The following is a 25,986-nucleotide window of genomic DNA, read 5'->3' on the forward strand; positions in this document are numbered from 1 at the left end:
GCAGGGCCTAGGCAAATGGAAAAACAACTGTAAGAGATGCTGGTTTTTGACCTTGTGTTAGATAAGAATAGAATGCAGACTGTAGCAGAAATTGCTGAAAGAAGTAAGAGATCAGAAAGGAATATGTACAAACAAAATGCAGTTGTTGCTCATTACTGTATGTCACAAAAGGTATAAATGCTTGCCTTAACTGTTTATCTAACCGAGACCTACCTCAGGAGGGGAAACTCTGCCCGTGTATACTCTCCCGACTAACTGCAGTTGCTCAAAATAAACTGCATAATATAATAACATTTAACATCCCTGTGGTGGGAAGAACATTTCAACAGCCCAACACTGTGGCATTTAATTTAAAAAAGGGGAACTATGCAAAAATGAGGGGGTTAGTTAAACAGAAATTAAAAGGTCCAGTGACTAAAGTGAAATCCCTGCAAGCTGCATGGACGCTTTTTAAAGACACCATAATAGAGGACTGTAACGGGTTGGGACTCACCACCTGGCCCCTCCCACTGGTGACTCCGGGAATTAGCTCTGTCCAGTGGAGCGCCCCCTCCTGGTGGTGTCCCGTCCGTCGTTCTGCCCTCTGTTGCTGTCTCTGGACCCGTGTTGCTGCCTGCTCAGCGGCGTCCTCTTCGAGGCCACTGCTCTCTGGCAGTGCCCCATAGTCCATCTGCACCCCCTTCCGGGGGTCGGTGATCAGCAGTCCTACACCCCAGCCACTCTGTCCAACCGCCCTCTGAGTCCAATCCCTCTTGTCAGGAATCTGGGGTAGTACAATGGCCACTCCCTACGGCCATTGGCTGGGTGTACTGCAAGGAGGAAGTGTGGGGGGGGGACCCAGGCCCACCCTCTACTCTGGGTCCCGGCCCAGGGACCCTCTGGCATCAGCCTCGCTGTCCTTCTCTCCCCTCCGCTGTCTGTTTCCCTGGGCCACTTCCCCTATGGCCCTTTGCACCCGCTAGGCCCTTCCCTTCAGGGCTTGGAGCCTGGCAGGCTATGGGCTCAAGCTCTAGCCTCCCCGAGCCCAGGTCAGCACTGCGCTGTCCGCGGTGCTAGTCTCCACCCTTGGAGACCGACCTTCCCCTCTCAAAGGCCAGGGACAGACTGACTGCTCCCTTCCTGCGCAGCCTTTATATATGTCTGAGCCTGGCCCTGATTGGCTGTCTCCAAACTGGGCCCTGATTGGCTCACAATAAGCCCTTTTCTGATTGGCTCCCTGTCTGCGCAGGCACCCTGGCCTGCCACAGCCCACTTTCACAGGGAGTGGGGCAGTCCGCCCCACTACACAGACCAACTTAAATGTATACTCCAAATTAAGAAACACAGTAAAAACTAAAAATGAGCCACCGGGGCTTAGCAACCATGTAAAAGAAGCAATGAGAGATAAAAAGGCATCTTTTAAAAAGTGGAAGTCAAACCCTAGTGAGGTAAATAGAAAGGAGCATAAGCACTGCCAAATTAAGTGAAAAATTTAATAAGAAAAGCCAAAGAGGAGTTTGAAGAATGGCTAGCCAAAAACTCAAGGTAATAAAATGTTTTTTAAGTATATCAGAAGCAGAAAGCCTGCTGAACAACCAGTGGGGCCCCTTGATGATCGACATACAAAAGGAGCGCTTAAAGATGATAAAGCCATTGAGAAACTAAATGGATTCTCTGTGTCAGTCTTCACGGCTGAGGATGTTAGGGAGATTCCCAAACCTGAGCTGGCTTTTGTAGGTGACAAATCTGAGGAACTGTCACAGATTGAAGTATCACTAAAAGAGGTTTTGGAATTCATTGTTAATGTTGAGTTTATCAAGTCACTGGGACCAGATGGCATTCACCCAAGAGTTCTGAAAGAACTCAAATGTGAAGTTGCAGAACTATTAACTATGGTTTGTAACCTGTCCTTTAAATCGGCTTCTGTACCCAATGACTGGAAGATAGCTAATGTAACGTCAATATTTAGAAAGCGCTCTAGAGGTGATCCCGGCACTTACAGACCAGTAAGTCTAACGTCAGTACTGGGGAAATTAGTTGAAACAATAAATAGAATAAAATTGTCAGACACATAGAAGAACATAAATTGTTGGGCAAAAGTCAACATGGTTTCTGTAAAGGGAAATTGTATCTTACTAATCTATTAGAGTTCTTTGAAGGGATCACCAAACATGTGGACAAGGGGGATCCAGTGGACATAGTGTACTTAGATTTCCAGAAAGCCTTTGACAAGGTCCCTCACCAAAGGCTGTTACGTAAATTAAGTTGTCATGGGATAAAAGGGAAGGTCCTTTCATGGATTGAGAACTGGTTAAAAGACAGGGAACAAAGGGTAGGAATAAATGGTAAATTCTCAGAATGGAGAGGGATAACTAGTGGTGTTCCCCAAGGGTCAGTCCGAGGACCAATCCTATTCACCTTATTCATAAATGATCTGGAGAAAGGGGTAAAAAGTGAGGTGGCAAAGTTTGCAGATGACACTAAATTGCTCAAGATAGTTAAGACCAAACGAGACTGTGAAGAACTTCAAAAACAGCTCACAAAACTAAGTGACTGAACAACAAAATGGCAAATGAAATTTAATGTGGAAAAATGTAAAGTAATGCACATTGGAAAAAATAACCCCAATTATACATACAATATAATGGGGGCTAATTTAGCTACAACAAATCAGGAAAAAGATCTTGGAGTCATCATGGATAGTTCTCTGAAGATGTCCACGCAGTGTGCAGAGGCAATCAAAAAAGCAAACAGGATGTTAGATATCATTAAAAAGGGGATAGAGAATAAGACGGAGGATATATTATTGCCCTTATATAGCTCCATGGTACGCCCACATCTTGAATACTACCTACAGATGTGGTCTCCTCATGTCAAAAAAGATATACTGGCATTAGAAAAGGTTCAGAGAAGGGCAATTAAAATGATTAGGGGTTTGGAACGGGTCCCATATGAGGAGAGATTAAAGAGGCTAGGACTCTTCGGCTAGGACTCTTCAGCTTGGAAAAGAGGAGACTAAGGGGGAATATGATAGAGGTATATAAAATCATGAGTGATGTGGAGAAAGTAGATAAGGAAAAGATATTTACTTACTCCCATAATACAAGAACTAGGGGCCACCAAATGAAATTAATGGGCAGCAGGTTTAAAATAAATAAAAGGAAGTTCTTCACACAGTGCACAGTCAACTTGTGGAACTTCTTGCCTGAGGCGGTTGTGAAGGCTAGGACTATAACAGGGTTTAAAAGAGAACTGGATAAATTCATGGAGGTTAAGTCCATTAACGGCTATTAGCCAGGATGGGTAAGGAATGGTGTCCCTAGCCTGTTTGTCAGAGGGTGGAGATGGATGGCAGGAGAGAGATCACTTGATCATTACCTGTTAGGTTCACTCTCTGGGCTGCTTCTGCTCTACAACTATGATTGTCTTTTTACACCAAAATCACTAACTTGAGCAGCCAATTCCATGTACAATCCTAGTGGATGTAAGACACAGGTAGCTTTTGCCTCAGGGTAGCTTGTTGGCATCAACCCTCTCCCCCCAACCTGGAGCTCATGAACATTCCTGGCTGGAGGGACACATGCTCCTACAAGTCAAAAGGAAAGGAGTTGATAGAAAAGATCACAGAACTGACCCCAAAGAAGGGGAGCTGCAACAGGCAGAAGAAGGCAACTCATCTGGGGGAGCTGAGAGACCATGGTGAAGATGGTGCGAAGATCACTATACTGGTATTAACAAATGTGATTTAAATAAAAAAACAAAAACAAACAAAAAAAAACTTTGGCCAGCTCTAATCAAGGCATTTCTTACAGTTCTCTCCCATTTGGATTTTCTGATATCTAATAGGGAATGACCTCTGATCGAAGCTTTTCCCAAATGCAGAGCATGTGCAGAGTCTCTCTCCACTGTGGATTCTATGATGTCTGACAAGGTCTGAGCATTCAATGAAGCTTTTCCCACACTCAGAGGATGTGTAGGGTCTCTCTTGTGTGGATTCTCTGATGTACGATAAGAGTTGAACTCCGATTGAAGCTTTTCCCGCACTCAGAGCATGTGTAGGGCGTCTCTCCAGTGTGGATTCTCTGATGTATGATAAGGTCTGAGCTCTGATTGAAGCTTTTCCCGCACTCAAAGCATGTGTAGGGTTTCTCTCCGGTGTGGATTCTCTGATGTACGATAAGGGTTGAACTCTGATTGAAGCTTTTCCCGCACTCAGAGCATGTGTAGGGCGTCTCTCCAGTGTGGATTCTCTGATGTACGATAAGGTCTGAGCTCTGATTGAAGCTTTTCCCGCACTCAAAGCATGTGTAGGGTTTCTCTCCGGTGTGGATTCTCTGATGTCTGATAAGGTCTGAGCTCCGAATGAAGCTTTTCCCGCACTCAAAGCATGTGTAGGGTTTCTCTCCAGTGTGGATTCTCTGATGTTTGATAAGGTCTGAGCTCCGATTGAAGCTTTTCCCACACTCAGAGCATGTGTAGGGCATCTCTCTCATGTGGATTCTCTGATGTGCGATAAGGTTTGATCTCCGATTGAAGCTTTTCCCACACTCAGAGCATGTGTAAGGCGTCTCTCCGGTGTGGATTCTCCTGTGTGCGATAAGGGTAGAGCTCTGACTGAAGCTTTTCCCACACTCAGAGCATGTGTAGGGCGTCTCTCCAGTGTGGATTCTATGATGTTTGATAAGGTCTGAGCTCCGATTGAAACTTTTCCCGCATTCCGAGCATGTGTGGGGCTTCTCTCCTGTGTGGATTCTACGATGTTTGATAAGGGTAGAGCTCCGACTGAAGCCTTTCCCACACTCAGAGCACATGTAGGGTCTCTCTCCTCTGTGGATTCTCTGATGTGTGAAAAGGTCTGAGCTCTCATTGAAGCTTTCCCCACACTCATGCCATGTGTAACGTGTCTCTTCGAAGTTGATTCTCTTGTGTGTAATAAGGTCTGAGAGGCTACTTAAGTTTTCCTCTGGACTCTGCTGAGTCTCACAGGCTTTTGCTTTTTCTGGGAGTGCACAACTCCCGGAAACATTCCCTTTGGGTCTTCCTGATAACATCCCATGTGGTTCTACTTGCTCAGCTTCTTCCTGCTGGGGTGTCTCCTCATTCTCACTCGCCATCCCATCACCTGATGGGAGACAGAGAGAATCCAGACATAGGTCACTTCCTGTGCCTGAGAAAAAGGAAGTCTCAGAGACAGGAATTTAAAAAGGGATAAACAAACCAAAATATGTGTGGGAGAGATCAAACCTATCAGGAGCTGATTTTCCCCACACCCTTCCCCAGAGGAGAAAGGAAGGGATCAGTTTTGGTCTGCATCTCACCAGAACATGCACGGGAAAGCGGGATCAGGTAGGGATCTGCTGCCAGTTGTTAGTCAGGATAGGTAGTAAGACATAAGTGACATATGCCTAAAGATTCCACATCTGAAGGAACAATCCTGAACTTGGAGAGCTCACAAGGACTTTGTAGGGCATCCCAAATGTTTCCTGTATTCATGGAGAGTTTTTGAGTTGGTTTAACCAATCCCTCACCTGTGCAGGCAGCTCTCGGGAGCACTTCTTTCTCAGAGTCCTGGAGGTCTGGGACCCACGGCTCTTCCCCTCGTTCCAGCTGCGAGATCACATCAGGTTTGGAATTTAGAAACCCTACACCAGGCAAAGAAAACAAGGGAGGTCAGTGGAATTTGTGGGATACTTGTCACAAAGAATAGTCCACGGTTTTAACCCCAGCTCATTTTTAAGCAGTAACATCCCAAGGCCGGCTTCCTTGGCTTGAAGTGGCAGGAGAGTTATTATTATAAATCATATGCATTACCTTAGTGCCTAAACACCAACTAACAGTGGGTCCCGATTGTGCTAGGCAAAGTACAAACACAGAATAGTAGATGGCCCATGCCTAAACGATTTACAATCTAACTAGACAAGACAACCACAGAATGGGGAAGGGTAGAACCACCAGATAAAGAAACAGATCTTAAGATGCTTAAAGAAAGTTTAGTTTGATAGCATCCTGTCTGGCAAGAAATCACTTATCAACGGTTGTGGTACCCTCATTTCTGTACTGTTTTATCTTTATGTCCACCACTTCTCTGGTTCTCTAATTGTTTCTGCCTGCTGTATAATTAATTTTGCTGGGTGTAAGTTAATTAGGGTAGTAGGATATAATTGGTTAGGTAATTATGTTACAATATGTTAGGACTGGTTAGTTACATTTCAGTAAAATGATTGGTTAAGGTGTAGCTGGGAATATGACTATATAAACTGGGGTCAAACACGAGGGGGAAGGGAAATTGGAATCAGGTTTATTAATGAGGGGAATGGGAACAGGGACACAGGCAAGGCTCTGCAGCATCAGAGCTGGGAAGGGGGATGCAGGGTAAACGCTCTGCGGCCTCAGAGCTGGGAACGGGACACTGGGGAACAGACTCTCTGGGCGTATAGCGATAAGCCCGACTGGTGTGAAGGGCTTCGGAATCTGCTTGCTTGGAAATAACCCCAATAAACATCGCACTATCTGCCCTTCAGACTTCTGGTCTTTTTCTGCTTGCTGTCTGCATGACAAGAACCAGGGAAGTGAGTGGGGGAAGGGAAAGCCCTCTAACAAAACTGACACGACCTGATAACCAAGAGGTGAGCCTTAGAGGAAGGTTTTAATACACTTTGTAACTGATGAGGGATTCCCACGAGGACTGAGGAGGGTGCAATGGTAAATACACATTTAGATCCTTTTCTTGTTTTATATCTTTTTCCCATAAGGCTTAACCTCCGGCGCACTGTCATGGATGTACAGGATCTGTGCAATGCCCTGGCTTTTAAACAGTCCTTGGGAGGTGCCCCTTGAGTGCACTAGACCCTCAAGGGGTCCCGCTCTTCCACAAGGATAGACCATGTCGCTTCAACACTTGAGACTGAGCCTCTGGATTCAACACTCCTATTTCAATCTGTGAGCTCTGCCAGCAGGTCCCAGCTGAATGACACTCCTGTTCAGAGACTGCTCCTCAGTCATGTTTCAATGCACCTCAGCAAGTTTTTGCTGTGACACTGGGCAGACTGTTAAAACATAGCAGGGTTTATTAGTTAACTGAAACACAGCATTAGAAAGGCTTTAGATTAGGACAGAGAAGCAAAGAAGACAATATAGTCCATATTGGCCAATGCTCTTGACCCACACTGCTGTTAAAAAGAGTTTTGTTTCCTTTCACTTTGCCTGTCCGTTTGTCTTCGCTCCGGTAGAGCTCCCTGTGTCTGCAAACCCAGTTCTTCCTGCTCCCAAGCACATCCTGAGTCCATGTATGCTTCACTCAGCAAAGCTGAGATCCTGCCATGGACAGGGGACAATTATTCCCTTGTCTCTGTCGGGTATTCCATTGATGTAGGTTGGTCCCAGCCTGTCCTTAATGACCCATTCATATCACCCCGTGACAGCTCCGTGACAAAACACCTCATGTCTCCTCCTCTTTATAATCATAGCAATACCAACCACAGAGGGAAACTGAGGTGTGTATTGGCATCATAGAAGTATCACCAAAATTCCTGCCTCTATCACACACACACATGGCTCAGAGCCCTTGGAGAGAAAGCAAAGCACAAGAACTGGATGTTAGTCCAGTGAACACAGTGGAGAACAAGCTGCAATCCTCACACCCTGGTCAAACAGGAGAGGCATGTGGGTCCCCACCCATAGAGAGGGGCTGGCTAGAGGCCTGATACCCGAGAGGCCATTGCTTGAGCAGACCATGGAGGCAGGTCAAAGGCTTCGCTACCTCAGAACTGTGACATTGCAAAAGCAGATTTTGGGGAATTAGGAAATCTAGTGACTCAGGTGTAATGGGAAGGAGAATTAAACTTCCCCAGTGTGTGGAGAAGGCTGGGGAATTAAACACTAAAATTCAGAAGCAACAGCCCTAATTCTTCCAGAAAAGGAGAATGTAAGAAACAAGAACTGGGCCATAGCTCCGGAGGACAGGCTCAGAGATCCAAGGAGCCTGGAGGAAGACAGCTTGTGGCTGCTGCAGATGGGGAGAGGGGACAAGACTCTCCAAACTCTCACTCCTGTTGACCCCGACCTGATTTTATCATCTACGACCACCATGTCTTGTGGGCAATTTTATACTCGCTAGAGGAAAATGTCATAATCAGAGTATTGCTTATTAGCTTGGAACACGCGTGGAGGGCAAGGAGGCGATGCAGGTCTACACTACAGCCGGGATTGACGCTCTGAGATCGATCCACCCATGGTCGATTTAGCAGGTGTAGTAAACACCCGCTCAATCGACTGCAGATCGCTCTCGAGTCGACCCCTGTACTCTATCCAGATGAGAGGAGTAAAGTAAGTCGACCCCCTGCAGCTTACACCCTGTGGTAACGCGATCTAAAGATGCGCTGACTCCAGCTACTTTATTTACGTAGCTGGAGTTGCGCAGCGTCGTCGACTGACTGCGTAGTATAAACATAGCCAAAGCTTGCTACAGTTAAGGGCCGTATATTAGGTGGAGGCTTTGTGGGAGTAGCTATGCTGAAGTCTGGGATTTATCTGAATAGGCCTAAGGAGAGAATCCCAAGTCAGATATTTTGCACCCTGATTTTGAGAGACTAACGAGTAACCACAAACAAGTGCAACACGCCACAGGATTCTGAAAGCGGGGGTGGGCTTTAGCAATTAGGTTGCTATGCAGTATCTCAACAGTTGGACGCATTCATATATTGGAATTATTAATAACTAAGTGATGTAAATCATGAGTATTAATGCTTGATGCTAAATTATGGACTTCCCAAAGGCTACATATGGGTTGGGGCAGCTATTGACATTATTGTAATCAGAGTAAAGGAGCAGATATGGTATATAGCCATCCTATTACCATAATAAAGTGGATAAATTATCTTTCCGAGTGACCATTTTTTCGTTTTGTTGGGTCCCTGAGATAGGGTCAACTGAAGCAGGGCCTCCCTTCTGATGGGCTCCCTTGCCCCTCGATCTTTGTTTCCAACGGTGTCCACAACTTGTAAGTATGCACAGGGCAAGACCCTCTTTACTATATAGTCTAATTGTTACGTGTATTGAGCCTTGCCTTTGATTTCCATTATAACTGTCTGTATTAAATCACGTTTCTGTGTGTTTCACCACATTTCATCCCCTCAATTAACTTTGAGTAGCCATGTACAAGGACAAGCTGTACCCCAATACGTCATCCTATAGGCATAAAAATTGTACAGGCTACACCACCACCCTGTGACATCATCAACAAAGTGCTCATTTGTGCCTGGGTAACGGCCCCGCGATGGGAGGGAGGATGCAGCAAGGACTCCGGATCGGTGGCCAGGGTCGCTGTGCATAGAGGTGGGGAGGTTATATGGGGAGGGGGGTAATGAGCGGGAGAGGGAGGTCAAGAGTTAAAATAATAATATTTAGGAAAAAAATGTATAATGAAGCGAAACTGAACAGAAATCAAACCGGAGTGTAGGCTCTAAAGCTTGGGTAGGGATTCGGGGTTAAAGGTCTGGGATTCCCCACAGCTCCAGATCCCTAAACCTCTCCTCCCTCCCACTGACCCACCCAGCCCATGTCCTGGGTGCCCTTCCTCCACACTCCCCTCCTCTTCGTCCCATTACTCTCAGTCGGCACCACCTCCCGGCACCTTGGGAACTTCTTGCGTTTCCTCCTCGTCTCTCACAACCTCATCCCTCCCTGCTGCTTCTTAGCTCTAACCCTGCACACACCCTCCCCATGTCCTGGCACCCCAGAATTATCTACTCCCCCCTTTCCCTTCCCCTCCCCCAGCTCTGTTCACCCTTCACCCGTGGGGTCCTGAATGGCAACATTATACGCTCTCCTATCAAAAACAACAAGGAGTCCAGTGGTGGCACCTTAAAGAATAACGGATTTATTTGGGCATCAGCTTTCGTGGGTAAAAAACTTCACTTCTTCAGCTGCATCTCCTATCAAAGGAGGAGCTCATCTGCCTGTCACACAAGCCAGGCATGAGTCACACACCTATTTACTTTAGAATTTTACAGCCAGCATATTTTCCTATTGAAAAGGCATGAAAGCTACAGTTATTAATGTAGTTGCTAATGTAGCCAATAAGGATGCATTCAATGCAATTTTAAAAGGACTGACAGCACCAAAAAAGGCACATGTCCAAAAATGATACTTGTGTATGGGAGATAAGGAAAAAAAGGGGGGGCAAGGAAACTTGTCAAAACTTGTATGACAAATAAAGGTATAAAGTTATCACTACTCGGGTTCTTCAGAGACCCCTCAGCTTCTAATAACCCAAGGGATAGGACTCCTTACCCAGCGAGACCACCGTCTCATAGTTCTCCTGCATGACATCCATGTAGAGGGCTCTCTGAGCGGGGTCCAGCAGAGCCCATTCCTCTCTGGTGAAATACACAGCCACCTCCTCGAAGGTCACCGGCCCCTGAAAGAGAAAGAATCCAACACTCAGTACCTGCTGCCCCACTCAAAGTCCCATTATTCACAGAACAGCAGCACCAGGTAAATGGAAGCTCCGCGAGGCACATGTTAACAGAGTCCCACCCCACCTTGTCTAGAGCATCCAGGAGGCATCAGAGAGTAGAAAGAGAGAAACTTTGTGTCTCCCAGCTGACAGACGGAGGCAGGGTCTTCACATTTATCACATACCTACTAGCCAGAGCTTGATATAGGAGATGGGGCTGTCTCTGGACCCTGCTGGTGTCTCCCTGGTAGGAATGCCAACACTCTCCAAATAAAATATATGGAAGAAAGGGGAAGTCAATAGTAAAGAATGAAGTGAGAAGGTCAAAATTGTAGAAAACTGGCTATAAGAAATTAATAGAAATACGAAGGAAGTTTTTGAACGTATATTAAGTACAAAATTAATCCTAACAATGGTAGTGGTAAATTACTAGATGGAAATGGCAGAATTATCAAAAATAATGCAGAAGAGGTAAAAGTCCTCAATCAATATTTCTCTCCTGGATTTGGAGAAAAACAGATGCTGTAACTCATATCATAAGATGTTGACGATGACACTCTTTCCATTCCAACAAGAACTCACAAGGACGTTAAACAGCAGCTATTAAAGTTAGACATGTTTAAATCAGCAGGTCCAGATAACTTGTATCCAAGAGTTTTAAAAGGCTTGGTGGAGCGGGTACCCATAGCAGTGCCTCTGTGTGACAACATCTTTATGGCTGACTTAGAACAACGCTTCCTTAGCTCTCGTTCCCTAACGCCCCTACTCTACTTACGTTACATTGATGACATCTTTATCATCTGGACCCATGGAAAGGAAGCCCTTGAGGAATTCCACCATGATTTCAATAATTTCCATCCCACCATCAACCTCAGCCTAAACCAATCCACACAAGCGGTCCATTTCCTAGACACTACTGTGCTAATACGCGATGGTCACATAAACACCACCCTATACCAGAAACCCACTGACCGCTATACTTACCTACATGCCTCCAGCTTCCATCCACGACACACCACACGATCCGTTGCCTACAGCCAAGCTCTAAGGTACAACTGTATATGCTCCAATCCCTCAGACAGAGATAAACACCTACAAGATCTCTATCAAGCATTCTTAAAACTACAATACCCATCTGCTGAAGTGAAAAAAACAGATTGACAGAGCCAGAAGAGTACCCAGAAGTCATTTACTACAGGACAGGCTCAATAAAGAAAATAACAGAACGCCACTAGCCATCACCTACAGCCCCCAACTAAAACCTCTCCACCGCATCAAAGATCTACAACCTATCCTTAAAGATGATCCCTCATTCTCACAGATCTTGGGAGACAGGCCAGTCCTCGCTTACAGACAGCTCCCAAACCTGAAGCAAATACTCACCAGCAACCACACACCATACAACATAAACACTAACCCAGGAACCTATCCTTGCAACAAAGCCCGATGCCAGCTCTGTCCACATATCTATTCAAGTGACACCATCATAGAACCTAATCACATCAGCCATGCCATCAGGGGCTCGTTCACCTGCACATCTACCAACGGGATATATGCCATCATGTGCCAGCAATGCCCTTCTGCCATGTACATTGGCCAAACCGGACAGTCTCTATGCAAAAGAATAAATGGACACAAATCTGGCATCAGGAATTATAACATTCAAAAACCAGTGGGAGAACACTTCAACCTCTCTAACCACTCAGTGACAGACTTGAAGGTGGCAATTTTACAACAAAAATACTTAAAAAACAGACTCCAAAGAGAGACTGCTGAACTCGAATTAATATGCAAATTAAATACAATTAACTTAGGTTTAAACAGAGACCGGGAATGGTTGGGTCATTACACTAATTGAATCTATTTCCCTATGTTAAGTTCTCCTCACACCTTCTATGGGCCATCTCAATTATCACTGCAAAAGTTTTTTTTCTCCTGCTGATGATAGCTCATCTCAATTGATTAGACTCTTCCAGTTGGTATGCATACTTCCACCTTTTCATGTTCTCCTGTCTGTGTGTTCCATTCTATGCATCCGAAGAAGTGAGCTGTAGATCACGAAAGCTTATGCTAAAATAAATTTGTTAGTCTCTAAGGTGCCACAAGTACTCCTGTTCTTTTTGCGGATACAGACTAACACGGCTGCTACTCTGAAACCTGTATGACATGTGTAATCCTGTGAATAATAGATAGGGGTGGGTATACTAACAGTATGGGTATTTCTATTACTTAATAAGGGTTTGGGGGGTATTGTAATGGATGTAGGCATGTACATACTAACTGAGATAAAGGAGAGTGACAACCCATCATACCCTACATTACACAAGTCTCAGCGGGTTTGTCACACCCTGTCCCCTCCCTTTCTCCACCCTCAATATTTCCTGCCTCCCACCACCTCCAGCAGCTCCCACCCTCCTATGCATTTACTGCTCCTCTCCCTCCAAGCAGAGCCCACCATCAGCTCCATGATAATCTCTTACCTGAGCCAGCTCCATTGCAGCCATTTCCTGCCCCCTGGGAGGATGGGATGATCTGGAGCAAACGTGGACATTAGTCTGTAGCCTGTCAGGGCGAGAAGGGCAATGTGAGAGAATTCAGATGGGATTTTCATCCATTCCACAAGCCGATTCCCCAGGATTTGTCCCTGCTAATGGACATTTTAGGTTCTGCCACACTGTGAAGAACAGAGTGACCTTATTCCAGTACAGGCCTAGCCCCCTCCCACCAGGGTGTAACCCTCTGAGAAATCGTGAAACCCTCCTAGTAACAGTCTCTTTTACACTTATCAAGTTTGTGGGCAATACCAAGCTGGGAGGGGTAGCAAGTGGTTTGGAGGATAGGATTAAAATTCAAAATGATCTGGATAAACTGGAGAAATGGTCTGAAGTAAATAGGATGAAATTCAATAGGGACACCTGCAAAGTACACAGCTTACGAAGGAACAATCAGTTGCACACATACAAAATGGGAAATGACTGCGTAGGAAGGAGTGCTGCAGAAAGGGATCTGGGGTCATAGTGGAACACAAAGTAAATATGAGTCAACAGTGTAACTCTGTTGCAAAAAGAAAACATCATTCTGGGATGTATTAGCAGGAGCACTGTAAGCGAGACACGAGAAATAATTCTTCTGCTCTATTTCACACTGATTAGGCCACAACTGGAGTACTGTGTCCAGTTGTGGGTGCCATTCAGAAAAGATGTGGACAAATTGGAGAAAGTCCAGAGAAGAGCAAGAAAAATGATTAAAAGTCTAGAAAACATGACCTATGAGGAAGATTGAAAACATTGGGTTTGTTTCGTCTGGAGACGAGAAGACTGAGAGGGACATGGTAATAGTTTTCAAGTACATAAAGGTTGTTACAAAGATGCGGGAGAAAAATTGTTCTTCTTAACCTCTGAGGGTAGGATTAGAAGCAATGGCTTTAAATTGCAGCAAGGGCTGTTTAGGATGGAGATTAGGGAAAAAACTTCCTAACTGTCAGAGTGGTTAAACACTGGAATAAATTGCGTAGGGAGGTTGTGGAATCTCCATCATTGGGGATTTTTAAGAGCAGGCTGGACAAACACCTCTCAGGCATGGTCTAGATAATACTTAGTCCTGCCTTGAGTGTAGGGGACCTGGACTGGTGACCTCTCAAGGTCCCTTCCAGTTCTATGATTCTATGAACCAAAGGCCAGAGAAGAGCAGAATCAAAGGAGTCACTTTGGGGGATTCTCCCTGTCATTGTCCCCAAGGCAGCTGTCTCGGGTTTACAAAGTTGTTGGATGCTCCAGCCTTTATACAGTCTTTCCTGGGAGTGCCCCTTTCATGGGCTGGCCTAGTTTTAGCTTTTGGCAAGTGTGACCCTGGGGGCTCTGAGACTGGGCCTTCTTGCCTCAGCACATCTTGTTTCTTTCTGTGCCTCCCAGCGAGTCCAAATGAGTAGATATTCCTCAGACAGACTGTGAACATAAAAATGGCCGACTGCATCAGAGCACTGGTCCATCTAGCTCAGTGGCCAATGCCAGGTGCTTCAGAGGGAAAGAACAGAAAAATCATCAAGTGATCCATCCCCTGCCACCCATTCCCAGCTTCTGGCAAAGAGGCGAGACACACCATCCCTGCCCATCCTGCCTCTGACCCTGGCAGATGAGGTGTTAGCTCTTGCAAAAGCCCCCATGTCTTAATTGAACACGGACAAACACATAGCTGGAATCAGTCTGACTCACCTATGTTAGTATTGTTAAAAGAGGTATTACAATTGTAAGAATGTGTTTAGACTTTATTGAATGCTTGTGAGTTGGTGTCTGGGTTAGTATCTGACTAGTTGCAGGGGGCTGGACTAGATGACTTCCTGAGGTCCCTTCCAACCCTGATATTCTATGATTCTATGACTGGCGGTAACCTGGAAGTGAAATAACCGAAGCAAGTTAAGAAGAGAACGGCATCGGGCATCGGTGGGGTAAAACATTAGATGGAAAGAACTGACTATGCAAAAGGAACATCGCAAACTATCAGAGCCCCAGACCCCCGTCCAACTGAACCCACCCCAGCCAGGCATATCAAGCTGGGTCCCTGAAAAATCACCCAGCCCGTCTGGCAGTGAACGCTGCGTGTTCCAGGCGGAGCTATGGTGTGTGCGTCTGCTCTGCTGACGTGCTGCTTTGGCGGAATGCGCCACGGCCACAGGGAGCAGAGACATGGACTCCTACAAAACACAATCCCAGATACACCTCCAATGCCGCCTCCCCTGCCTCCCATCTCCTCCCCCACCCACATGGCCATTCTCAGCCCAATGCTAACAGTTCCTCCCAGCCTTCAGCACTATAAATAAATAAAACATGGTGTTACAAAGGTAGATTGTGCCAGAGAAACGTGATCTGGACGTCAATAAGGCTTTTGATACAGTTCCACATGAAACTATTCGTTAAATTGGAGACGATGGGGATTAATATGAGAACCGAAAGGTCAATAAAGAATTGGTTAAAGGGGGGGTCTACAAGGGGGTCATATTGAATGGTGAGTTGTCAGGCTGGAGGGAGTTACTAGTGGAGTTCCTCAGATCAGTCTTGGGATCAATCTTACTCAACACTTTTATTAGTGATCTTGGCACAAGAAGTGGGAGTGGGACACAAAGCCGGGAGGGATTGCCACTATGGAGGAGGACAGGAAAATCATAAAAGAAAATCTGCACATCCTTGAAAGCTGGAGTAATAGAAATGGGATGAAAATTAATAGTGCACAAATTCTAGTTGTTAGTCCCCAAGTGCAGAATTTTGCAATAAGCTGGGGATTTATCAACTGGAAGTGACAGAGGAGGAGAAAGACCTGGGTGTATTGGTTGATCCCAGGATAATTATGAGCTGTCAACGTGATGCGGCCGTGAAATAGGCTAATGCAGTCCTAGGATACATCAGGTGAGGTATTTCCAGCAGACACATGAAAGGGTTAGTACTGTTGTACAAGGCACTGATGAGACCTCATCTGAAATACACCTCTACCTTCTGCCCTTAAAGTGTGTGAGCCTATCAACTGTGCCTTGCGTTGCACAGACACTGCTGGAGCTCAGGGCCCCATCGCGCTGCCCACGGCAGAGACCCTGACTGAGATCAGCACCCACGTTGTGCTGGGCGCTGCAGAGAGGGACAGTCCTTGCCCCAAAGAGATCACAGCCCAAGCAGACAATGGGGAGGAGGAAAACAGAGGGCTGTGACTTCCCCAAGGCCACCAAGCAGGTCAGGGACACAGCCAGGAACAGACCCCGGTAACGCCAGAGCCCCGTCACCCGCAGCTTGGAAAGGTCCCAGACCCCATTGCATTAGGCTGCAGGAAGAGGTGGTTTGTCCATGGATGCACAGGCTGTCTTGGCAGGGCACCTCAGCGGCAGTCCCTGCACACAGCTGGGTGTGTGGGTCATGGGTCAGGAGAAGTCAGTGTCCAGTGCTGTGGGGCTGTGCTCCTGGCTCATACTTCACTGCTGCCCCTCTCTTGCCAGCTGCACTGTTCAGCCAGCCCCAGGCCTCAGTGAGATACTGGCCCCCCTACCCCTCCACACACCACAAACCTTCAAACTGGGACATGGCGCACCAGTGCCAGAGTGCACTAGTGTAAATTCTGTCTGTACTAAGGGTTTGCACCAGTGCCTAAAACACCAGTGTGGCAGAGCCCTTCAGTGCCCAAACCAGCAGTACGGTGGCACTAGAACTGGGATCTAGTTTTAGCTCCATCACGGACAGCCTGGGTGACCTTGGACACATCAATGTTTCTCCTCCCAACTTTAATTTATTTACCCAGCTGCCCACTCACTGGGGTCTCCTCTCTCTCCAGAGCTGCTCACCACTCAAATCTGTGTGGATGTCCCCAGAGCTAAGGCAGTTCAGCTCAGGAATAGTCTTACAAGGGGGGCTGGGGAGTCTCTTTCCCTGGAAGTTTTTAAGAACAAGTAGGACAAAGCTCTGTCAGAGACAATCTACAGAGACTTGGTCCTGCCTCGGCAGAGAGAGCTGGACTTGATGACATCTTGAGGTCCTGTCCAGCTCTACATTTCTATGATGCTATGAAATAGATACGTATAAAACACAACGTACAGAGTAAAACCCACCACAACATAGTGTCAGGCAATTCAGGGGGACCCCCCCCACACACACACACACACACTCCACAGCATAAAATGACAATACAGAAGGGGAAAAAAGCAAAACAATGCAAACTAACACACCCTAGGAGAAAAGTACACAAGGGAAAAGAGCTCAGCTCAAACTAACACAACACAGGCACCAAATACACTGAGGCAAAACAATGCACCATAAAACTGCTACACAACATGGTGCATCACAGTTCCAAATGGCACCATGCAAAACAGCTCAGCGTAGAACAGGACACAGCACAAAAGAGAATTATTTCAGTGTAGGCCTGGAAGGGATCTTGAGAAGGCGTCTACTCCAGCCCCCTGTGATGAGGCAGAACCAAGTATCCCTAGACATTCCCAGACTGGTGTATCTCTAACCTGGTCTTAGAAACCTCCAGTGAAGGAAATGCCACAGCCACCCTTGGAAGCCAATGCAAGGCAGACACAGCTCAAAACAAGCTGTACACACACACTCTGGGCCTGGGGTTAAGGGGAAGAGGCAAGAATTCTAACAATCTGGGTTCAGTTCCCAGTTTTGCCCCAAATTCTCCATGGAAACTTGAGCAAATTACTTCAGCTCTTGGAGCATCAGTTTCCCATCTGTAAAATGGAGACTCGCCTCCCACCATTGGCCTATTTAGCCTCTGAGCTTTTGTGGCAAGGCCTCTCTGTCCCTGTGGGCACGTCTACACTGCAGTCAGACACCGGCGGCTGGCCCGTGCCCGCTGACTTGGGCGCACGGCTCAGGCTGTGGGGCTGTTTAATGGTGGTGTCCGTGTTCGGCTGGGGCTGCAGCCCAAGGTCTGGCACCCTCCCACCTCGCAGGGTCCTACAGCCTGGCTCCAGCCTGAGCCCAGACATCTACCGGCAATTAACCAGCCCCTTCGCCTGAACCCTGTGAGCCTGAGTCACCTGCCCTGGGCCAGCTGGGGGGTTTAACAGCAGGGTAGAGATACCCTGGGTGTCTGTGCAGCACCTGTCACAATGGGGACCCTGATCTGGGTCAGTGACTGTGCAGAGCCCTGCGCAGGGGCCTGATCTCAGTCGGGGGCTCTGCAACTCCCAGCATTACAGGATCGTGGATGTTGGTGAGGGCCCCAGCAGCGACTGGCCCAATGTGGGGCCAGGCTCTCGGTCAGGGTCAGTGCCGTGCCCCCTACAGTGGTGGGGCCTGAGCTGGGTCGGGGGCAGTGCACTGCCCGACCCAACGGGGACACAGATCTCAGTTGAGGTCTCTGAAGTGCCCAGCACAATGGAGGCAGCAGTTTGGGCCACAGTCGTGCACTGCCTGACACAAGGGGGGCTGTGATCTCGGTCCAGGTCTCAGTTTTACCTGGCACAACAGTGGGGTCTGATCTCACCTGGGGTCTCTGCAGCGCCTGGCAGAACAGGGCCACGCTCAGTCCGATAAGAGCCCTGATCTCAGTCACACACCTGGAGAGAAAAGTGGGAAGATTTTCGTGGAGTGGGGCTGGAGTCAGAAGGTCGCTGGCTGTGGGGTCTGGGAATGTAACTGGGGGCTGCTGGGTTGGGCAGGGTGGGGAGGGGGCAGTAGCGGGACTGGGAAACCTGGGGCTGGGCCGTCTCCATGGGGGACACTTGCTTCTCCCCCCCCTCCCTGGCCCTTCCCAGCAGAGAGGCCCCCGCCCCAGAGGTGTCCCTGTCTCAGGGCCCCCAGCCTCTGCCCAGCTCAGGAATCACTCAGGGAACCATTTCCCACCCGCACAAGGACAAATCCCTGCAGGGAAATGGGAAACCCCAAACCCGAGCTCTGAACTGGCCATTGGGGAAGGAGAGAAAATGGGGCACAATCGGGGCAGGAACTTCTCAGGGGTTGGGGAGGGGTCACCCTGGGGGCTGCTCGTGGCTCTAGGGAGAAAGGGGGCAGGGCGGGGGCGGGGTCCCACGGGGCAGCGGTAAATCCGAGGGGTCTCAGCCCCCCCCTTTCTCTCCCCGCTCCTCGGGGGTCACCGGCTCCCCCCGCCCTGTCCGGGCTGCACCGACACTTCCCCCCCCCGCCCCCTTCCCAGCCCCGGGACCCCCGCCCGGTCTGCCCCGGCAGGCTCCCTGCCCCGCTCCGCCCCCGGTCTCACCCCCGCCTCGCGCCGGGACCTGGAGGCTGCAGCTCCGCAGCGGGGCAGAGCCCGGGCCGGGCACGGGGGTTAATGAAGGTCTCTCCCGCCGCGATCTGCGCATGCCCAGAGCACAACGGCACAAACCTTCTCCGGCCCGGGAGAGGCTCCAACGGCCCCGCACGAGCCAGGCAGAACCGCAGCGCCCGGCACCCGTCCGCGCTCCGGCTCCGCCTCCCTCGCTGACGTCACTTCCGCTCCAGGGAGAGTCCGGAACTACATCTCCCAGCCTGCCCCGGGGCCGCGTCTGCCCTCTCCAGCCCGGGTGAGGGAGGGGGTCAGCAGCTGGAACTGCGCATGCTCCGTGCGAGCCCCGCTGGGGGCGGGAGAACAACGCGGCTGCGGCCGCCTCCGTGTGAGCCGGTGAGTGAGAGACCCGGGGGGGGGGCGGGCACGTGACTCTGCCCCGGGGAACCTGGGAGAAGCCGCGGAGCCGCCCCGGCCCCGGGAGCTGCAGCAGGATCCGCCCCCCCCCCGCTGGGATGGGGGCGGGGCGGGTCCCTGTGGAGGGAGGGGGGTGTCGGGCAGGGGCGGGAGAAGCCGGAGTTGGGGGGGTGTCGGGCGGGGGGAAGGTCGGTGGGACGCGAGGAGTGAATTGGCTCCTGTCCCCCCCCTCCTGGCCGCGGGGGGGAGGCGGGTTGGTTAATTGGCTCCTGTCCCTGTTGGCGCCTCTCGCCCCCGGCACAGAGTCTCTCCGGTTCTGCCCCGTTTCTCGCTCGGGGTCTCGCTCGGGCTGTAACATCCGGGGAGATTCGCCCCCCCCCATCCGCTCTCTCGGCTCCCCTGTCCCCCCCCCCGGTCTCTCCATGAGTCTCCAATGTCCATTTAAAATCTCTCCCATGGGGGGTCCCCCCCCCGTTTTACCTGCAGCGATTTGTCCTTGTCCGGGTGGGAAATTGTTGCCCCGGGTCAGTCCCCAGCACGTGGCTGCCCCTGGCGGGGTGAGATGCCGGTTCTCTGCCAGGGCGGGGACGGGAGGGCACGTGTCCCCGTCGGGGCTGCCCGGACCCTGGTTTCCCAGTTACTGCCCCCAACGACCACCTGCCCATCCCCCACTGCTGCCCCCTTCCCTCCTCCAGGGACCTGCCAGCTCCCCCCCCCCCCTTTGCCCTCTTAAAGCAGCTCCTCAAGGGGCTCCCTGCTGCCTGTGGGAATGGTGGGGGGAGCCATCACTTTCTGTATATGTTTTGGATACTAATATAAAATCCAGTCCCCCTTTTCCCTCTAGTTATTTAACTAATATAAAATCCCCTCAGATCTTGTTGGTGGTCATAGAATCATAGGGTTGGAAGGGACCTCAGGCAGTATCTAGTCCAACCCCCTGCTCAAAGCAGGACCAGTCCCCAACTAAATCCTCCAACAGATTTTTACTGCAGATTCCTAAATGGCCCCCTCAAGGGTTGAACTCACAACCCCGGGTTTAGCAGGCTAATGCTCCAACCACCGAGCTATCCCTCTTCCCTCTCTCAGGTTATCAACTGTGTAGTTTCTGACACGTATTCTCTGCAAATCTCAAAGATTGATAAAAATTATCCTAAACCCCACTTTTTCTCCAATTGTCTATTTCTAAATGACTATGGCCTGAGATTTTTCCCTGTCTCTCTAATTATAAAATACTAAGAAAATCTCAAATTTACACCTTTTCTCAGATTCCTGAACATGGATATAAAATGTTGGCAAATGTTGCCCATTTTCTCTCTATTCAGTTATCAGATATTGATGTGAAACACTCAGAGTTTACCTCATATCAACAACTGATATAAAATCCCTCTGATTTTCCACTTTCCTCTCTAAACGGATTTAATACCCATAAAAGCCAGAGGCCTCCCCTGTTTGGGGGATCAGTGGTTCCCAGCTGGTAACAGGAGAGTTGGCTGGACCCTTTTCTTTTCTCCAGCTGGCACTGGGTGAGGAGGTCACTCTGAGTGCAGCGTGCGTCCAGAAGTGTCCCAAAGCCCATGACAAATGGTCTCTGGGAGGTTGCTTCGCAGTGCGAAGATGTAGCTAGTGACAGGGCATGGACCTTTCTTGCCCTTCCATTCTCCTGTTAAAGCAGCACCGCCCAGGGATCCCTCTGCCCGGGTGACTGGCCAGCAGGGGGCAGTGATAACTTTCTATCCACTTAGCAGACACAGTGAGGTAACACTGTTGCTGGGGTAGGGGATGGGGTGTCTGTGTGGGAGATTGCAGCTGGAGCTGAAGGGACATTGTGGGAGGGCGGCCCCTGGGGGCCTGGGCAGCGGGTTCTGGCGGTGTGGGGGGGGGGTTCTGATGTGCCCAGCCCTGAGGCTGTGGGTCCTGGAGGTGGGTAGCACTGGGACTTGTTGGTGCAGAACAGTGAGGGTGGGCGTCTCTTGGGGAGGCGGGGCAGGGGGCTGGAGGGAGCCTGGTGCTGTGCCAGTGGCTCAGTCGTGCCCAATGCACAGAACTGGGTGGGGGAGTGCCAGGCGCTAGGTCAGGTTGCCAGGCAAGCAGAGGGAGGGGTCCCATTGTAAAGCATCAGGGGGTCCCAGGCAAACGGCCTGGCAGGTCCTGCTGGAGGGCAGGTGGGGTCCTAGGCAGGCAGTAGGGGAATCCTGGGCAGGCAGTGAGGGACTGAAGTCCCAGTGAGGGGTCCCCTGGGGGGGTGGTCCCTGGCGGTTGGGGGCTCTGGGGGGGGGGAACCTTTAGGATTCCCAGCCTGCCAGTGATGGTCTGGTGGGGGTTCTCTGGCCAGTGGGGTGCTGAGGGGTATCTGGAGTCCCTGTTCAGGGATTTTGGGGATTGGGTCCCAGGAATATCTGGTGGGACTCTGGCTGCGGGTCTGGGCTCTGGGTACTGGGGGTGTCTGGGGGCCCTGGATGGAGGCTCTGGGGCTGCTACTAACCATGCTCCTTCTCTCTGATCAGCTTGTGTCAGAATGCTGACTCCAAGCACATCCCAGCATTCCCCAGCCAGGCCCAGTCACCATGATAACTTTCTAGCCACTTATCAAACATCTTGAAAACTCCAGGACCTTCCAGTTCCATTGGGAAAATTTGTGCCCGAGTCCTTATACTAGATCTTGGGGGTGCGGCAGGTGGGAAGGGGGCTAGAAATGCCACACAATGGTCTCTTCCACAGCATTCTGGACTCATTCATTCTGAAATCTGGTTTCATTGAGACCATTGTTAATCCAGAGTCACTGCATGGAAAGACAAGGAGTGACTCCAGATGGACAGTGGGGCAAATGAGATCAGCAGTTCTCCTGTGAGGAGGGCTCTCATTAGCTGCTCTCCCAGAGAGCTAAAGGAGGAAGCTGCTCAAACGCTCTGTCCCTCTCTGCCCAGGATATTGGGGTTCAGCTTCCTGGGTCAGACGCTGCAGCCTCCATTGTGATCTGGGAGACCAGGCTTAGCAGCTGCTGCTCCCCCAGCGGGGCTCTGTGCTGGGATGTGACCTTAATTAAAGCTGCTTCTCTGCCTGGCCCAGGTGATGACTTTCTCCAGCTGGTCCTAGCCCCTTGGGGCAGCCCTGGGCCCTGTTAATACAAATTCTACCACAGACTCCAGGTAACTGAAAGTCCTCTGGGAAAGTGCTGGGGACTGGCAAGAAAGTGACTCTACACAAACAGCCTCTCCTCCCATTAGCAATTGCCAGGAGCAAATCCAGCCATGGGAGAGCAAAGCCCCCAGGAATGGGACTTTCCCAGCCAGAGGGGCAGGGAGAGAGGACAGGGGAAGGAGAGACTGAAAGGGGCAGTGGGAGAAATGAGTGGGGGGAGAGATTTCCAGCTCTCTAGTCCACCCAGACACATGTATTGCAGCATCCCTGGGCAGAACCACCTTCCAGTGAACAAGCAAAGGATCAGACAGAGGAAAAGCCAGTTCCAGACTCTATATTCCCCCTGCTGGGGTGTGACTGCCGGGGGGTCAGTGTCCGAGGGAATCCCCCACAGTGACTCCTTGGGTTCTGCTCCTTTCCAGCCTTGTGTTCAGAGACTTTGTTACGGGAGGGGAGAGGGAGAATGGAGGTAAAAAATCTGTCTGGGCTTAGCCTGGCAGGAAGGGCCAGGTCTACACTGTAATAACATGCTTGATCTCTTTCCCAGGATGGCAGAATCTAGGATGTCTGTCTGCAGGGAAAGGGCCTGGGAGAATCATCCTGTGAAATTAACTAAAGCCTGTTCTGAAACCCCCACAACTGCCCTTCTCACCCAGACAGGTTGTAGAATGACGTCCATGTTTCGCTCCAGCTCATCCCATCCTCCCATGCGAGAGGGAAGAGAAATGGCTACAGAGGAGCCTGTTCAGGTAGGGATTATCGGGAGGTTGCTGATGGATTCCTGCAGGGGGGAGAGGGACAGCAAATACAGTGGAGATTTGCACAATCTGGTTTGGAGATTGGAGCGGGGCAGGAAATGCACAGGGTGGGGAAGGGAGGAGGACAGCTTGAGATAAACCTGCTGGGAGTTGTTTAATAAGTGGCCTAGATTCTAGGAACAGACCCATGAGATTAGGAGGTGGAAATACCCTAATTTGTGAAACAGAAAATAACCCTCCTATATGGAGCTAGTCAAACTGACCAGACTCTCAGTGCTGGAGCCTGACCTGATTAACCAGCGGCTCCTGTGAGATATGAAGTGGGCACCCACCAGTGAGGTTTAGGGGAGCTGCCCCGCCCTTCATATCCAGCTCCTCACAATGAGAAGGTTATTGGGCTTCCTACCAGCGAGCTCTCCCTGCACCCTGCTAGGGCCTCCATTTCCTGTATCAGTCTGTGGCTAGTAGGTGTGTGATGGATCTGCTGGGAGAGACAAGGGGCTCTCGCTTCGTCCCCTTAACCTGGTGTTTCCAGGATGCTCTTTGCTGGGTGGGGGTGGGACTGTGACTGTGATCCACCCAGAGCTTGCATTTGATTGGCTCCTCTCCCCCACGAATAGTGGGGCTGTGAGTGGGACATCGGGTACAGAGTGCTGGACTCTTGCTCTTTCAGGGGCTGGTGACCTTCGAGGAGGTGGCTGTGTATTTCACCAAGGAAGAGTGGGCTCTGCTGGACCCCACTCAGAGAGCCTTCTACAGGGATGTCATGCAGGAGAACTATGAGAATGTGACCTCACTGGGTAAAGATTCCCGTCTCCTTGGTTCTTGGAATAGAAAATAAAGAAATATGGTTCATGCCAGCCCCACAATGCCACTTCTACTCTGTCCTGTTTCAGCATCACCCCAATAGGCCAGTGACACACACATTGCCACAGACCCTCCCCTGCTGCAGAACACTTTGGGAACAGAGCACAGGAGCCATATTTCACAGTGTCAAATAGCTCATGTTTGCTCAAGTAAACTTCTTTGGGATGGGGCGACCACATCTGCACGGAGTATTCAAGATGTAGGCATACCATGGATTTATATAGAGGCAATATGATATTTTATGTCTTATTATCTATCCCTTTCTTAATGATTCCCAACATTCTGTTTGCTTTTTTCACTGCTTCTGCACATTGAGTGGATGTTTTCAGAGAACTATCCACAGTGACTCCAAGATCTCTCTCGAGTGGAAACAGCTAATTTAGACCCCATCATTTTGTATGTCTAGTTGGGATTATGTTTTCCAATGGGCTGCACTATGTGCTATCCTGACATCTAGTACTGCTGAGATCCTGCATTCAGTAATATCCCTGCCCTTCCTGTTCCCTTTCTCCACTGAACCCCACCAGCCCATGGTTACTGTTCCCAGCTTCCCCAGGACTCTCTCATTGTCTCTGTCTCTGGACCTCTCTGTCAACAAGAAGCAGTGCTGGGGAGACTTGCCCTCTCTCTGGAGTCTTTGATTTCTGGGACATGGATTTACTTTCTCTGTGTTTTAGGAGACTCTTTGAGATTGAGTGTCTGTGATATTAACCACAGTGCAACCTGGAGTGTTGAACAGCTGTGTGACTCAATTCCCAAGCTGGGGTACCTTTTACACTGCTTTACTTTGAGAGCAGCCACTCCTGGGCGGGTAACACAGTGTCCAGCATGTAACTCGCTCCCAGCTACACGCTATTGAGTGCTGCTAGTCAGTGACTCACGAGTTACAGTGCAGCACAGGAGAACCCCAGAAAATTCTCCGGTCCCAGACTTTCCCCCAGAAATGTGCATCTTGCCCTGTCCAGCACACTACTGAACAAGGCAAGCTCATATGAAGTCTGTCATTTCATCAGTGGAAAATGACATGCGCCAGCCTTGTTATCCCAAATGCAGTTTCCAACATAGTTTAATACACTGGTTAGATAAAGAATAAAACAAGATTGTTAACGATCAAAAAAATTTAAGATACAGATAATGAGGCATAAAGCTCAGAATTGTTTACAAAAGAAATGCAAGATAAAACACAAACTAACGTCTAAGTTAACAAGCTGAAACGGATTCAAGGCAAATGTTTCTCTCACCAGGTGCTGAGACAGGCTGGCTTTCCTTTCAGCCAGGACTCCCCCTAACCCACCCCTGCTGCCCACGTTCAGCTCTGCAGGAGTTGTCATGAGCAGAGGAAAGGGGAGAGAGAGAGTCTCAAGCATTTTCCTCACCTCTTTTATAATTCAGTCCTTTGTACTAGAAGCAACTTCAGTTCTCAGCTGAGTCATGGTGCCAGGCTGTCTGTCGGAGATATGAAAATTGTGAGGAAAGTCTACAGACAGAGCTTTACGCTTGGTCAAGCTAGCAGGCCTAAAGTATTAGCTGAGCTTGCTTCTGTGTGTAAAGGGCATAGGAAAGGCAAAGTGGAATGGAAAATCCCCAAAATTGGGGAACAATGGCTTTGTGTGCATTAGGGCCTAAGTAGGTGAAGTGGAAAGTCCAAACACACTGATTTGC

General features: G+C 49.5%; 1 pseudogene; it reads right to left on the reverse strand.

Annotated features, from left to right (window-relative positions):
• Positions 1–3,937: 3,937 nt before the first annotated feature.
• The window catches only part of LOC120375817, a 171,331-nt pseudogene continuing 149,282 nt past the window's right edge, over positions 3,938–25,986 (reverse strand).

Source organism: Mauremys reevesii, linkage group 12, assembly GCF_016161935.1.
Source record: "Mauremys reevesii isolate NIE-2019 linkage group 12, ASM1616193v1, whole genome shotgun sequence".
Lineage (NCBI taxonomy): Eukaryota > Metazoa > Chordata > Testudines > Geoemydidae > Mauremys > Mauremys reevesii.